The sequence below is a fragment of the Nomascus leucogenys genome, chromosome 13, assembly GCF_006542625.1.
Source record: "Nomascus leucogenys isolate Asia chromosome 13, Asia_NLE_v1, whole genome shotgun sequence".
In the NCBI taxonomy this organism is placed as follows: Eukaryota; Metazoa; Chordata; class Mammalia; order Primates; family Hylobatidae; genus Nomascus; species Nomascus leucogenys.
In genome coordinates, this window is record NC_044393.1 from 26,661,929 (window position 1) to 26,676,825 (window position 14,897).

General features: G+C 44.6%; 1 protein-coding gene across 5 annotated transcripts in view; it reads right to left on the reverse strand.

Moving 5' to 3' along the window:
• The window catches only part of SRC (SRC proto-oncogene, non-receptor tyrosine kinase), a 61,355-nt gene that overhangs the window by 27,378 nt on the left and 19,080 nt on the right, over positions 1-14,897 (reverse strand). For all 5 annotated transcript variants that reach the window (XM_030826273.1, XM_030826274.1, XM_030826276.1 and 2 more), the window contains exon 2: positions 12,727-12,800. The gene's annotated coding sequence lies outside the window, so the exon portion shown is untranslated. The remainder of the gene's footprint in view (positions 1-12,726; positions 12,801-14,897) is intronic.

Consider the following 14,897-nt stretch of genomic DNA (forward strand, 5'->3'; position numbering starts at 1 on the left):
AACTCTCCACAGAAAGCCATTAACAACCTACGTGTTCCTCAGAGAGGGGCTGGTTAAATAAAGGGGCTCCAGTCATCAAGTGGACAGCAGTGCAGCCATTACAAAGAATGAGAGCTGAGAGTGGCCCGAGAAGAGACCCTAACATACTGTTTCAGTGAAAAGAAGGCGGCGGCAGTGTAGAATCTCCTCTGGGCATATTAGGGCCTCAGTTTCTTCCTCTGGAAAATGGGGACGATGCTACCCCACATAATAGGGTTGTGAGCAATCAAACATGATAATGCAGGCAGTGGGCTTAGTGTGGTGCCGTGCCCGTAGCAAACATGAGCTGCTATTATCTCTGTAAAGAAGGCTGAGCTTGGGCAACATAGTGAGACTCTATCTCTACAGAAAATTAAAAATTAGCCTGTAGTCCCAGCTACTTGGGAGGCTGAGGTGGGGGGATCACTTGAGCCCTGGAGTTTGAGGATGCAGTGAGCTATCATCACGCCACTGCACTCCAGCCTGGGTGACAGAACGAGACCCTGTCTCAAAAAAAAAAAAAAAAAAAAAAAGAGAAGAAAGAAAGGAAATTGCACACACACACACATGCACTCTGCCTGAGCAACAGAGTGAGACCATGAGACCATGTCTCAAAAAAAAAAATTAAAAAAAAACTAAAACAGTAGAATTGGATTGTTTGTAACACAAAGGAATGATAGCTGCTTGAGGTGACGGATACCCCACTTACCCGATGTGATTATCACACAATGTATGCCTGTGTCAAGATATCTCATGTACCCCATAAATATATACACCTACTGTGTACCCATAAAAATTTAAAAAACTTTAAAAAAAGAAAGCTCTGGAATGATTCCAAATTCATCACAATGTTTCATCTCAAAAGTGTGGGATGGGGAGAGGAAAATCCCCTTTTCACTTTACACCCTGTATCAGTTGACATTTAGAAATGACTTTGTCATGATTTTCTAAAGTGAGAATTTTAAAAAAATATTCAAGAGCTTCTCATCATAACCCTGTGGATGAGGCCTAAAGCCATCACCTGGGTCCACACGGCCCTGCAGCTGGTGTTGCTGCCGTCTCCCACGGTGTGTCCCATGCTCCCACGGCGTGTCCCATTCTCCCACAATGATCAGCCCAACCACAGGGTACCACACACTCTCACCTCCTGGCTCACGGATGCTCAGAACACACTGCTGTTCAGCCACTACACACCAGCCCCTTCCTTCCTGACTCTGAAGAACATCATCTCACCTCTTCTAAGGGTGGAGAGCAGGCCAGGAGCTTAGGAGCTGAGAGTGAGGACTCCAGTCAAACCTGGGTTCAAGTCCTGGCTGCACTTCTTAGTAGCTACATTTTCTTGTGCAAGTCACTTTGCCTGTGAGTTTCCTCCCCTTTAAAATGGGGATAGAAACCTAACAACTGAAAAGTACGAGTGCGAGTCCTTGTGGCAGGAAAAGAATAAGTGCACGATAAACAGCACACAATGTTGTTTACTGTTGTTATTATCATTCCAGGGAATAAGAGGAGGCAGTGGCAGGGCCTTGAACGCCAAGCACAAGGCTGGGCGCTTTACACACAGTTGGTTCTTAATTGTCCCAACAGCACAGTGAAGCAGGGACTGTAACTGCACCCACTTTACAGACGGGATCAAGGTTCAGAGAAACTAAAACCTTGTCCAAGGCCACACAGCAAGTGAGTGCAGCAGACCTGGGATGCTCACGGTTCAGGAGAGCGGTGTCAGAACCCACCTCTGGTGCCCCGCTCACCGTGCCAATGACCCCACGGCCCAAAGCAACACAGGAGTCAGAGGGCAACCTATGACCTCATCGCCCACATCTTAGACCCTCCAGGGAAGCAGAAGCATCACAGAGCAGTCAAAAACTACAGGTGGGGCCGGGCGCAATGGCTCATGCCTGTAATTCCAGCACTTTGGGAGGCCGAGGCAGGTGAATCACCTGAGGTCAGGAGTTAGAGACCAGCCTGGCCAACATAGTGAAACCCCATCTCTACTAGAAGTACAAAATTAGCTGGGCATGGTGGCGCATGCCTGTAATCCCAGCTACTTGATAGGCTGAGGTAGGAGAATCACTTGAACCAGGGAGGTGGAGGTTGCAGTGAGCAGACATCGTGCCATTGCACTCCACCTGGACAACAAGAGCAAAACTCCATCTCCAAAGAATATATATATATATATATATATATACACACAGGTGGCCTGGGGCCAGAATGCCAGAATGCCAGGTTCAGATGCCAGCTTGCAACTTCCTCACCATGCAGCCTCGGGAAATGGGAATGAGTGTGATTGTTCCTACATAACGTGGGGCTCATTGTGAGGAAAGCATGATGTCATATTTGTAAAGCGCCTGGCACATAGAAAGTGCTCAATATCTAATTGGCTATTATTATGATTTCTGTGGAAGACCTTGTTCAGACACTTGCCCTCTTTTGCAGTCACTTCCATAGTTAGGCAAAAGCCTCCAAAATGCCTACTATATGTGCCATGCCCTGTGCATGGTCCTGAGGGGTGTTGTCTGGTGGAGTTGATTAGGAGCCAAGACCTACAAAAGCCCCTTTACAGGGAAAGAACCCAGAAAAGACAAGGATATCTCTATGCACTGAATGTGCGTCCCCCACCCCAGATTCACATGTCGAAGCCCTAATCTCCAGTGTGGTGGTGTTTGGAGGTGGGCCTTGGGAGGTGATTAGGTTTAGATGAGTCATAAGGATGGAGTCCTTATGATGGGATTAGCGCCATTATGAGAAGAGGAGGAAACCAGAGCCCTGTCTGTCTCTGCCATGTGAGGACACATTAAGAAGGTGGCTGTTTGCAAACCAGGAAGAGAGTCCTCATCAGACACTGAATCTGCTGCCACCTTGATATTGGACTCTCCAGCCTTCAGAGCTGTGAGAAATAAATGTTCATGGTTTAAGCTGCCCAGTCTATGGTATTTCGTTACAGCAGCCTGAATGAACTAAAATACATGTCCACCAGTTAACCCCATTCTAAGATACTTGCCAATACAATTAGCTTAGAAAAAGAGGGTTGGGTGTGGTGGCTCACATCTGTAATCCCAGCACTTTGGGAGGCTGAGGCGGATGGAATGCTGGAGCCCATGAGTTTCAGACTATCCTGGGCAACATGGTAAAACACCATCTCTAAAAAAAACACAAAAATTTGGCCAGGTGTGTTGGCTCATGCACGTAATCCCAATATCTTGTGAGGCGGAGGCAGGAGGATCACGTGAGCCTAAGGGGTTTCAGACTAGCCTGGGCAACATGGTGAAATCCCATTTCTACCAAAAATACACAAAAGAAATTAGCCAGGCATGATGGCATGCACCTGTAGTCCCAGCTACACAGGAGGCTGAAGTGAGAGAATCATTTGAGTCTGGAAGGTTGAGGTTGCAGTGAGCCATTATCACAGCACTGCACTCCACCCTGAGCAACAGAGTGAGACTCTGTCTCAAAAAAAAAAAAAGGAAAGAGGCCAGGCACGGTGGCTCATGCCTGTAATCCCAGCAATTTGGGAGGCCAAGGCAGGTGGATCACCTGAGGTCAGGAGTTTGAGATCAGCCTGGCCAACATAGTGAAACCTCATCTCTACTAAAAATACAAAAATTAGTCAGGCATGGTGGCGGGCACCTATAATCCCAGCTACTCGAGAGGCTGAGGCAAGAGAATCACTTGAACCCAGGAGGCAGAGGTTGCAGTGAGTGGAGATCATGGCACTACACTCCAGTATGGGTGACAGAGTGAGACTCTGTCTCAAAAAAAAAAAGAATAGAAAAAGAAATTGAAGAATAAAATGGAATTAGAAAAGTGAAGGTAAGAGTATTATTATTGGCCAGGTGCAGTGGCTCACACCTATAATCCCAACATTTTGGGAGCCAGAGGCGGGTGGATCACCTGAGGTCAGGAGTTCAAGATCAGCCTAGCCAACATGGCGAAACCCCATCTCTACTAAAAGTACAAAAATTAGCCAGGTGTGGTGGTGCATGCCTGTAATCCCAGCTACTCTGGAGGCTGAGAGATGAGAGTTGCTTGAACCTGGGAGGTGGAGGTTGCAGTGAGCTGAGATCACACTACTGCACTCCAGCCTGGGCAACAGAGCAAGGCTCTGTCTCAAAAAAAGAAAAAAAAAGTATTATTATAGTATTTGGTATAGGTATAAGTCTGGGAAATCCAAGAGAATCTACTGCAAAACTATTAAACCAAAAGCAAATTAAGTAAAGTGGCAGGGAATTAAGTTAACATTCTCAAATCAGTTATGTGTATATATACCAATTGCAATTAGAAAATAAAATGAAAGAAAGCTTAGCAAATAAAATGAAAGAAAGCTTAGCATTATAAAAATATCGGCCAGGGGCAGTGGCTCACACCTGTAATCCCAGCACTTTGGGAGGCCAAGGTGGGCGGATCATGAGGTCAGGAGTTCGAGACTAGCCTGGCCAATATGGTGAAACCCCGTCTCCACTATAAATACAAAAATTAGCAGTGTGTGCTGGCAGGTGCCTGTAGTCCTAGCTACTCAGGAGGCTGAGGCAGAAGAATCGCTTGAACCTGGAAGGCAGAGGTTGCAGTGAGCCGAGATAACGTCACTGCGCTCCAGCCTGGGCAACAGAGCAAGACTCTGTCTAAAAAAAAAAAAAAATTATTCATAAATCAATCTAAAAGTTCAATGTGATCCCAACAAAAAAAAAACCAAGAAGATTTTTTTTTAACTAGGAAAGTCAATTTCTAAATTTGTAAGTAAAAACATATGAATAAGAGTAGCCAGAGAACTCCTAAAAAGAAAAGTAATGAGGGAGAAACAGCCCAACCAGACAGTAAACCTTACTATAAAGACACAGTCATTAAAACTGTGTGCTATTGGCACATCAGTACATCAGGGGAACAGAATAGAGAATCCAAAAGTTGTCCTGAAATATATGGGAATGTACTACATAATGAAGATGGCAGTTTATACCAGTGAGAAAAAGGTGGATGATTTTTAAGATGGAGTTAGGACCAACAATCTGCCATCAGAAAACAAAGCTGGATCCCAATCTCACTATATATGCCAATAAATTACAAACCAATCAGATTTAAACCACAAAATACTCAAACAATAAAACTCTAAAAAGCGGAGGAGCTGGGCGCGGTGGCTCACACCTGTAATCCCAACACTTTGGGAGGCCAAGGCAGGAGGGTTGTTTGAGTCCAGGAGTTTGAGACCAGCCTGAACAACATGGCGAAACCTCATATCCACAAAAAATATATGTGTGTGTGTGTGTGTGTATATATGTATATATATATATGTATTTATATATGTATATATGTGTGTGTATATGTGTATATATGTGTATATATGTATATATGTATATGTATATATATGTGTATATATATGTATAAAGGGGAAAGATAATGAATTTTCATATCTCTGAATGGGGAAAGCATTCCTAAACATGATATAAGACCTAGAAACCATTTTTTAAATGATAAATCAATCTACATGAAAATCTGAAATGGCTCAACAGACATCATAAACAAGTTCAAAGGACAAAGAAAAATAATTGCAACTCATGTCATAGGTAAGGGTGGTTTTTTTTCTTAGCATGTATATAATAAGCTCCCATAAAGTAAGAAAAATGACAACATATAGTTTACAGAAAAAGCAAACAAATGGCTCGCAAACACATGACAAGATGCTCAACCTCACTCATAAGATAAATGCAAATTCAAACCATACCAGCCACGCAACAACAGCAGATACACGTTCTTCTCAAGTGCACATGGAACATTCTCTGGGATAGACCATATGCTACACCATAAAACAAGCCTCAATAAACTTAAAAGGAGTGAAATCATACAAAGTATGTTTCCAACCACAATAGAATGAAGTAAGAAATCAATAACAGAAAGAAATTTGGAAAATTAAAACGTGAAAACTAAACAACATGCTCCTCAATAACCAGTGAGTCAAAGAATAAATCACCAAAAAGCTTAGAAAATACTTCGAGATAAAAGAAAATGAAGATACAACATACCCAAATATATGGATGTGGTAAAAAGAGAACTTATAGGGAAATTTCTGGGTGTAAAATCCTATATTTTAAAAAAAAGAAACCGTCTAGATGTGGTGGCTCACGCCTGTAATCCTAGCACTTTGGGAGGCTGGGGCAGGTGGATTGCTTGAGCTCAGGAGTTCGAGACTAGCCTAAGTGACATGGTGAAACCCCCATCTCTAAAAAACACACACACAAAAAAAAATCGTCAGGCATGGTGGCACCTGCCGGTAGTCCCAGCTACTCGGGAGGCTGAGGCAGGAGGACTGCTCAAGCCCCGGAGTTCAGAGCGGCAATGAGCCATGATCGTGCCACTTACACTCCAGCCTGGGCAACAAATAAAAATAGGCCCGGTGTAGTGGCTCACGCTTGTAATCCTAGCACTTTGGGAGGCCAAGGGGGGCAGATTGGAGGTCAGGAGTTCAAGACTAGCCTGGCCAACATGGTGAAACCCCATCTCTACTAAAATACAAAAATCAGCCGGGCGTGGTGGCAGGTGCCTGTAATCCCAGCTACTTGGGAGGCTGAGGCAAGAGAATTGCTTGAACCTGGGAGGTGGAGGTTGCAGTGAGCTGAGATCACACCATTGCACTCTAGCCTGGGCAACAAGAGCGAAACTCCGTCTCAAAATAAATAAATAAATAAAAATAAAAATAAGAAAGATTTCAAATCAATAACCTAAGCTTCTACCTTAAGACACTGGGAAAAGAAGAGCAAACTAAACCTAAAGCTGTACAAGGAAGGAAAGAATAAAGATTAGAGCAGAAATTAATGAAATAAAAAATAAAAAGCAATAGAGAAAATCAACAAAACCAAGAGGTGATTATTTGAAAAGATCAACAAAATTGACAAACCTTTAGCTAGATTGAACAAGAAAAAAAGAGAAGACTCAAATTACTAAACTCAGGAATGAAAGGGAAGACATTATCACTAACCTTAAAGAAACAAAGATTATAAGAGACTACTATGAATAATTCTATGTCAACAAACTAGATAACTTAGATGAAATTCCTAGGAAAAAAACACAAATTATCAAAAATAAGAAGAAATAGGCTGGGCACGGTGGCTCACGCCTGTAATCCCAACACTTTGGGAAGCCAAGGCAGGCGGATCACCTGAGTTCAGGAGTTCAAGAACAGCCTGGCCCACATGTATACGGTGAAACCCTAAATTTAATTTTACTAAAAATAAAAAATTAGCTGGGCGTGGTGGCACATGCCTGTAATCCCAGCTACTCAGGAGGCTGAGGCAGGAGAATTGCTTGAACCCAGGAGGCGGAGGTTGAGGTGGGCCAAGATAGCGCCATTGCACTCCAGCGTGGGCAACAAGAGTGAAACTCCGTCTCAAAAAAAAAAAAGAAGAAGAAGAAATAGAAAATTTGAATAAATCTAAAGCAAGTAAAGAGATGGAATTATTAATTTTAAATCTTCTCACAGAAGCAGCCCAGGCCCAGATAGCTGGACTGGTGAATTCTACCAAATATTTAAAGAAGAAATAATACCAGTTCTTCTCTAGGAAACACTTCTCAACTCATTTTCTGAAGCCAGTATTACCCCAATACCATAACCACACAAAGACATCACAAGAAAAGAAAATTACAGACCAATAACTTTTATGAAAATGAATACATATATTACATATATATAAATCTTCTACAAAATACTAGAAAACTGGATCCAGCAACATATGAAAAGAATTAGACGCTATGACCAAGTAAGACTGATCTCAGTAATATAAAGTCGGTTTAACTTTTTTTTTGAGACAGTCTTTCTCTGTCGCCCAGGCTGGAGTGCAGTGGCACGATCTTGGCTCACTGCAACCTCCACCTCCTGGGTTCAAGCGATTCGCGTTCCTCAGCCTCCCAGGTAGCTGGGATTACAGGCGCCCGCCAGCACAGCCAGCTAATTTTTGTATTTTTAGTAGAGACGATGTTTTGCCATGTTGGCCAGGCCGGTTTCGAACTCCTGACCTCAGGCAATCCTCCCGCCTTGGTCTCCCAAAGTGCTGGGATTACAGGCGTGAGATACCAAGCCCGGCCAAAGTTGGTTTAACTTCTGAAAATTGATTAATGTGATACACTATACCAATATAATAAAGGTCAAGAACCATGTAATAATTCTAATACATGCAGAAAAAGCATTTGACAAAATTCAACACTCCTTCATGACAAAAACGATAGAAGGGAACCTCGTCACCCAGATAAAAAGCAGCAATGAAAACCTTACGGCTAGGCCGCGCGCGGTGGCTCACACCTGTAATCCCAGCACTCTGGAAGGCAGAGCCGGGTGGATCACCTGAGGTCGGGAGTTAGAGACCAGTCTGGCCAACATGGTGAAATCTCGTCTCTACTAAAAACACAAAAATTAGCTGGGCATGGTGGCAGATGCCAGTAATTCCAGCTACTCAGGAGGCCGAGGCAAGAGAATCGCTTGAACCCAGGAGGCAAAGGTTTCAGTGAGCCAAGATCGCACCACTGCACTCCAGCCTGGATGACAGAGTGAGACTCCCATCTTAAAAAAAAAAAAAAAAAAAAAGAAAGAAAAGAAAGAAAAAGAAAACTCCATAGCTAACATCCTACTTAACGGTAAAAGACTGCATGCCATCCCCCTAAGATCAGAAATGACAAGAATATCTACTCTCACCACTTCTATTCAAGATTGTACTGGAGCTTCTAGCCAGGACAATTAGGAACGAAAATGAACATAAGGCATCCAGATTAGAAAGGAAGAAGTAAAACTCTCTTTATTTGCAGATAATATGATCTTATATATAGAAAATCCTAAGAATTCCGTCAAAAAGTCAGTAGAACTAATAAATGAGTTCAGCAAGGCTGTAAAGTACAAAATCAATATACAAAAATACACTGTATTTCTATAGGTTGGCAATGAAGAATCCAAAAATAAAATTAAGAAGGAAATTTATGATAGCATCAAAAGAATACTTAGGAATAAGATTAATAAAAGTATAAAATTTATACCCTGAAAACTACAAAAAAAGTCAAAAGAAATGGAAAGACATCCCGTGTTCATGGCTCAGAAGCCTAAATATTATTAAGATGGCAATACTCCCCAATTGGTCTGCTCCCTATCAAAGTCCCAGCGAGTTTCTTTGCCAAAATTGACAAACTGATCTTAAAATTCATATGGGAAGTCATGGCATCCAGAATAGCCAAAACAGTCTTTAAGAAAAACAGTTCGAGGACTCACACTTTTCAGTTTCAAAACTGTAAAACAACAGTAACAGCAAGGTACTGGTAGAAGTGTAGACTTTTAAACCAGTGGAGGGGAATTCAGAGTCCAAAAGGAAACACTCCCATTGACAGTCAATTGATTTTATACAAGGGTGCCAAGACAATTCAAGGGAGAAGAAGCTGGACACCTTCCTCAAATCATGCATAAAAATCCACTCAGATTGGATCACAAACCTAAATGAAAGAGGTAAAAATAAAAACTCTCATAAGAGAACATAGGCGTAAATGTTATGACCTTGGATTATGATTTCTTTTTTTGTTGGTTTGGTTGGTTTATTTGTGTTTGTTTATTTGTCTGTTTGTTTTGAGATGGAGTCTCACTCTGTTGCCCAGGCTGGAGTGAAATGGTGCGATCTCAGCTCATTGCAATCTCCACCTCCTGGATTCAAGTGATTGTCCTGCCTCATCCTCCTGAGTAGCTGGGATCACAGGTGCCCACCAATGCGCCTGGCTAATTTTTGTATTTTTAGTAGAGACGGGGTTTCACCATGTTGGCCAGGCTAGTCTCTAACTCCTGACCTCAGGTGATCCACCTGCCTCGCCTCCCAAAGTGCTGGGATTACAGGTGTGAGCCACCGCGCCTGGCCAGATTATGATTTCTTAAATACGACACCTAGAGCACAAGCAACAAAAGGAAAAATAAACTGCATTTCATCACAATTAAAAACTTCTGTTTTCCAAAGAACAACATCAAGAAAGTAAAAGCACAACCCACAGAATAGGAGAAAATATTTGCAAATCATATATCTGACAAGGGACTTGTATCTACAATATATAAAAATCTCTTACAGTGCCTCATGCATGTAATCCCAGTGCTTTGGAAGCCAAGACAGGAGGATCTCTTGAGGCCAGGAGCTTGAGACCAGCCTGGGAAACATAGCGAGACCCCTACTAAAAATTTTTTTAAAATTAGCCAGGTGTGGTATTGCATGCCTGTGGTCCTAGCTACTCAGGAGGCTGAGATGGGAGGACTGCTTGAGCCCAGGAATTTGAGGTTACAGTCAGCTATGATTACAGCATTGCACTCCAGCCTGGGTGGCAGAGTAAGCTCTTATCTCTACAAAATTAAAAAAAAAAAAATTAAGTCAGGCATGGTGGCATGCACTTATAGTCCTAGGTACTTGGGAGGCTGAAGCAGGGGGATCACTTGAGGCCAGGACTTTTAGATTAGCCTGGGCAACATAGTGAGACCCTGTCTCTAAGGAAAAAAAAAATAGATAACATTAATAATAAAAATAGGCAAAGAACTTGAACAGACATTCCTCCAAAGAAGATATACAAATTGCCAACAAGCACATGAAAAGATGCTTAATGTCACTAGTAATTAGGGAAATACAAATCAAAACAGCCGAGTACAGTGGCACATGCCTGTAATCCCAGCACTTTGGGAGGCTGAGGTGCGAGGATCACTTGAGCCCGGGAGTTCGAGGCCAGCCTGGGCAACACAGTGAGACCCCATCTCCACAAATTAAAAAAAAACAAAAATTAGCCAGGCGTGGTGGCACACACTTTTGGTCCCAGCTGCTTGGGAGGCTGAGATGAGAGGATTGTTAGAGCCCAAGAGTTTGAGGCTGCAGTGAGCCTTGGCAACAGAGTGAGACCCTGTCTCAAAAAAAAAAAAAAAAAATCAAAACCACAATGAGACGCCACTTCACAGACACTAGGATGGATGGCTAGAATCTACAAGACAAATGTTGGCAAGGATGTGGAGAAATTGGAACCCTCAGACATTGCTGATGGGAATGTAAAATGGTGCAGCTGCTTTGCAAAACAGTCTGGCAGTTCCTCAAAAAGTTAAACACGGAATTACCATATGATCTAGCAATTCTACTCCTAGGTACACACTCGAAAGAAATGAAAAACATATGTCTATACAAAAACTTGCGCATGAATGTCCAGAACAGCATTACCCATAATAGCCAGAAAGCCCAAATGTCCATCAACTGATGAATGGATAAATAAAATATGGTATATCCATATGACAGAATATTATTTGGCAAAAAAAAAGAATGAAATATTGATCCACGCTACAACATGAGTGAATCTTGAAAACATTACGCTAAGTGAAAGAAGCCAGCCACAAAAGAGCACACTTGAATGATTCCATTTCTATTGAATGTCCAGAATAGGCAAATCTATAGAAACAGAAACTAGATTAGTTGCTGCCTAGGCCTAGGGGAGGGAAGTTTAGAGGGAAGTGGAGAGTGACTGTAATGGGTAAAAGTTTGTTTCTGGGGTAATGAAAATGTTCTAAATTTGACTGTGGTAACGACTGTACAATTCTGTGACTCTACTAAAAACCACTTAATTGTATACTTTAAATAGATAAATTGTATGGGAGTGAATTTTATCTCAGTAAAGCTGTGATATACATTTTTCAAATAAACTACACGGGGGGCCACTGTTCACCTATCAGATTGGCAAATTGCACCTATGCAATTTACCCCAAATTTGGTAACATCCTATGCTGGTGAGAGTGAGGAGAACAGAGGGTGTGGTGACACCAGCACAATCTCTCTGAAGGACAATTTGGCAATACTGATGACAATTACACACCCACTGGCCCTACAAGGTGGAATTGATCCTAAAAGAACACACAAACACAAGGCATATGATTGAGGATATTCATTTGCGGAATTGTCTAGAACAAGCAAAAGACTGGAAACAACCAAAATATCTGTCCTTAATTAAATAAAGTGTGACCACCATACATGCAGTGGAATACTACGCAACCATGAACAAGAAAAGTGCAGCACAAATAAGTGATCTCTGAGGTACACTGTCAAGAGAAAAAAGTCAATTGAGGACAGGGTAAAGTGTGTGCTATCATTTGTCTAAAAAAAAAAAAAAAATTCTGGCCAGGGGTGATGGCTCATACCTATAATCCCAGCACTTTGGGAGGCCAAGACAGGAGGATTGCTTGAGCCCAGGCATTCGAGACCAGCCTAGGCAACACAGTGAGACTCTGTCTCTATAAAAAAATAAGTAATTAGCTGGATGGGGTGCATGTGCCTGCAGACCCAGCTCCTTGGGACGCTGAGGTGGGAGGATCGTTTGAGCCCAGGAGTTCGAGGCTACAGTGAGCATGATTGTGACACTGCACTACAGCCTGGGCAACAGAGTAAGACCCTGTCTAAGAAAAAAAAATTCTTTGCAAATGTATAATATTGAGTCAAGTGCAGAAGCTAAAAATATCAACACCTGGCATTCCCATCATTATTGAAATTCACATTATGCTAAAAAAAATTGTTAATATACATGCTTATATATGCCTGGATCTCCCTGGAAGGATAGACCAGAAATTTTTTCAAGTGGTTGCCTCTGCCAAGGAGACCTGGGTGTGAGAGAGACTTACTTTTCCCTGTCGTGTGTGTGTGTGTGTGTGTGTGTGGATGTTTTTTCTTCCCTTTTTAAGAAAAAACACAGGCTTACCTGGTTTCAAATCCTGGCTCTGTCTTTCATAGCTGGGCAAGTTGCTTCACTTCTCTGAGCCTCTGTTCTCTGTTCTGTAAAGGGAGGGATAATAGGATGAATATCCACCTTGCAAGGTTGGTGTGGAAGATGAAATAAGACAGCACAAGCTCAGGGCCTCCCCCTGTGCCTGGCTCCTAATAAGTGCACAGTCCCTGTTTACCATTCATCTGTTACTATGGACACGGCAGTGCACTGTAACAGGACCACCAGAGAGCCTCAGAGCAAGTGTTCCAAGGACCAGCATCTCCTCCGGCTGGGAGAAACTGGGAAAGGCTTCCTGGGGGAGGCAGCATTTGCGAAGGGCTTCGAGGACAAGGATTTCCACAAGTAGAGATGAATGGGGGCCACATTCTTGGCAAAGGGGGCCACACAAGCAAGAGGCCGGGAGTGGGAAAGCCCTGGACGGCCACTCCGTGGTGCACTCCCGGGCTCCTCCAACAAGGCTTAGCTGAGCACCTACTGCGCCCCAGATGCTGTAGTGGGAAAGACACTCAAAAGCCATGTGGCTGGGCTGGCCGAGGGAGGAACTACAGAAAGTATCGTGACAAGGATAACGAGGGGCCAGGTCAACCTGCTCATAGAACAGGCCGGGAAATGGAGGCTCAGAAAGGGAGAGGGGCCATCCAAGATCACACAGCAGGTTCCCAATTTCTGAACACAGCCTCTCTCAGCTCCACCCTCTACTTGTCCCCTAGACCTGGAGAAGAGAAAGTCCAGAGGGGTCCTCCTGCCATGCCCTCATCACGGGGTGGACACAGAGGCCAAATAAACCAGGGGCCCCACAAGGAGGAGGGACGGTTGGTCCTCAGAGGATAACAACAGCTAGGGCGTCACCATCACGGTGCTCCTGGGTGGCGAGCACCATGCTTATGAGCTCAGTGAGCCACCCCAGCCCTCTGTGGCAGGCCCTGATTTGCAGATGAGGAAACTGAAGCACAGAGAGGTGGAGCTGCTTGCCTGATGTCACACAGCTCATAAGACACAGCACCGGGAGGCAAACCCAGACTATCTGGGTTCCACCGTCTCGTACCCCAGAGCCCATTCCTCAAAGGAGGCCCCAGCGGGGCATCTATCAGTGATCGCATCCTCTCAGAAGGGCCCAGGGTGGAAGCTGTTCTCAGCCAGTACTGAAATGCCTCCTGATAACAGTGCCCCAGTGGTGGGGAAGAGGTGGGAGGCGGGGTAGGGAAGAGCAGTGGTGGGTATAATGTCAGGCCTGTGCAGGGATGGAGGGGGAAGGCGGTGGGCAGGGACTTGGCCCATTGGCAGCCATCCTCTCCCTGATGGGAGAGCCGAAGGGCTTGTCAGGCACCTGCCATGCACCACGCTCATCACCCCATCACACAGATGAGGAAACTGAAGCACAGACAGGTTAAATGGTGTGCCTGAGATCCCAACTCTTAGCAGCCAAGTGACAATCCCTAACCCTCTGCACGTCTCCCTAACTGGGACAGCCACCCAGAGCCCCTGGGAACAGCCCAAGGAAGGAGCCTGGGCTCCTCTTGGCAAACCCCAACGTCACCAGCTGCTCTGGCCCAGGCTGGGCGTGGAATGGGATGTGCTGATAGGGGTGCAGAAACCCACGCTTCTCCCCCTCAGCTTCTCCCCCTCACATCCTCCCACCTGGGGTTCACGCTCCCCTCCAATTTTCTCAGCAGCCCTGTAGCAAGCTGTGGCCACACTCATTTTACACACAAGGCCACAGGGGCTCCAGGAGCCTGCCCCAGCCAGAAGGCAGACAGTCAGAATGCCAGCCAGATCCGAGGGACACCAAGCCCATCCTACACCACCTTCCCTGCGAGGAGCACAGCAAGGGCGGCCCAGGAGGGAGCCTGGGTGCAGAGGCGCAGGCGGACCAGGGTGCCAGGTGGGCAGGGCCTTGTTCAGAGTGAGGTCTGGCCAGAGTGGGTTCCAGTATAACTGGATCACTGCTGGCCCTTGGCCTAGGCACGAGGGGGCCCAGGGAAGACCCTGAGAGGTATATGTTCAATGCAAGTCATGAAGGCCTGCAAAACTGAGAGCAGGGCCAGGAAGCTTTTCTCAGGCCCCTGGGAGCCAGAGGTCAGAGCACGGTGGCCCTTCCCACAGTGTCTTGTCAGGGACAGTCATCTCCAGCTCCAAAGGGCCAG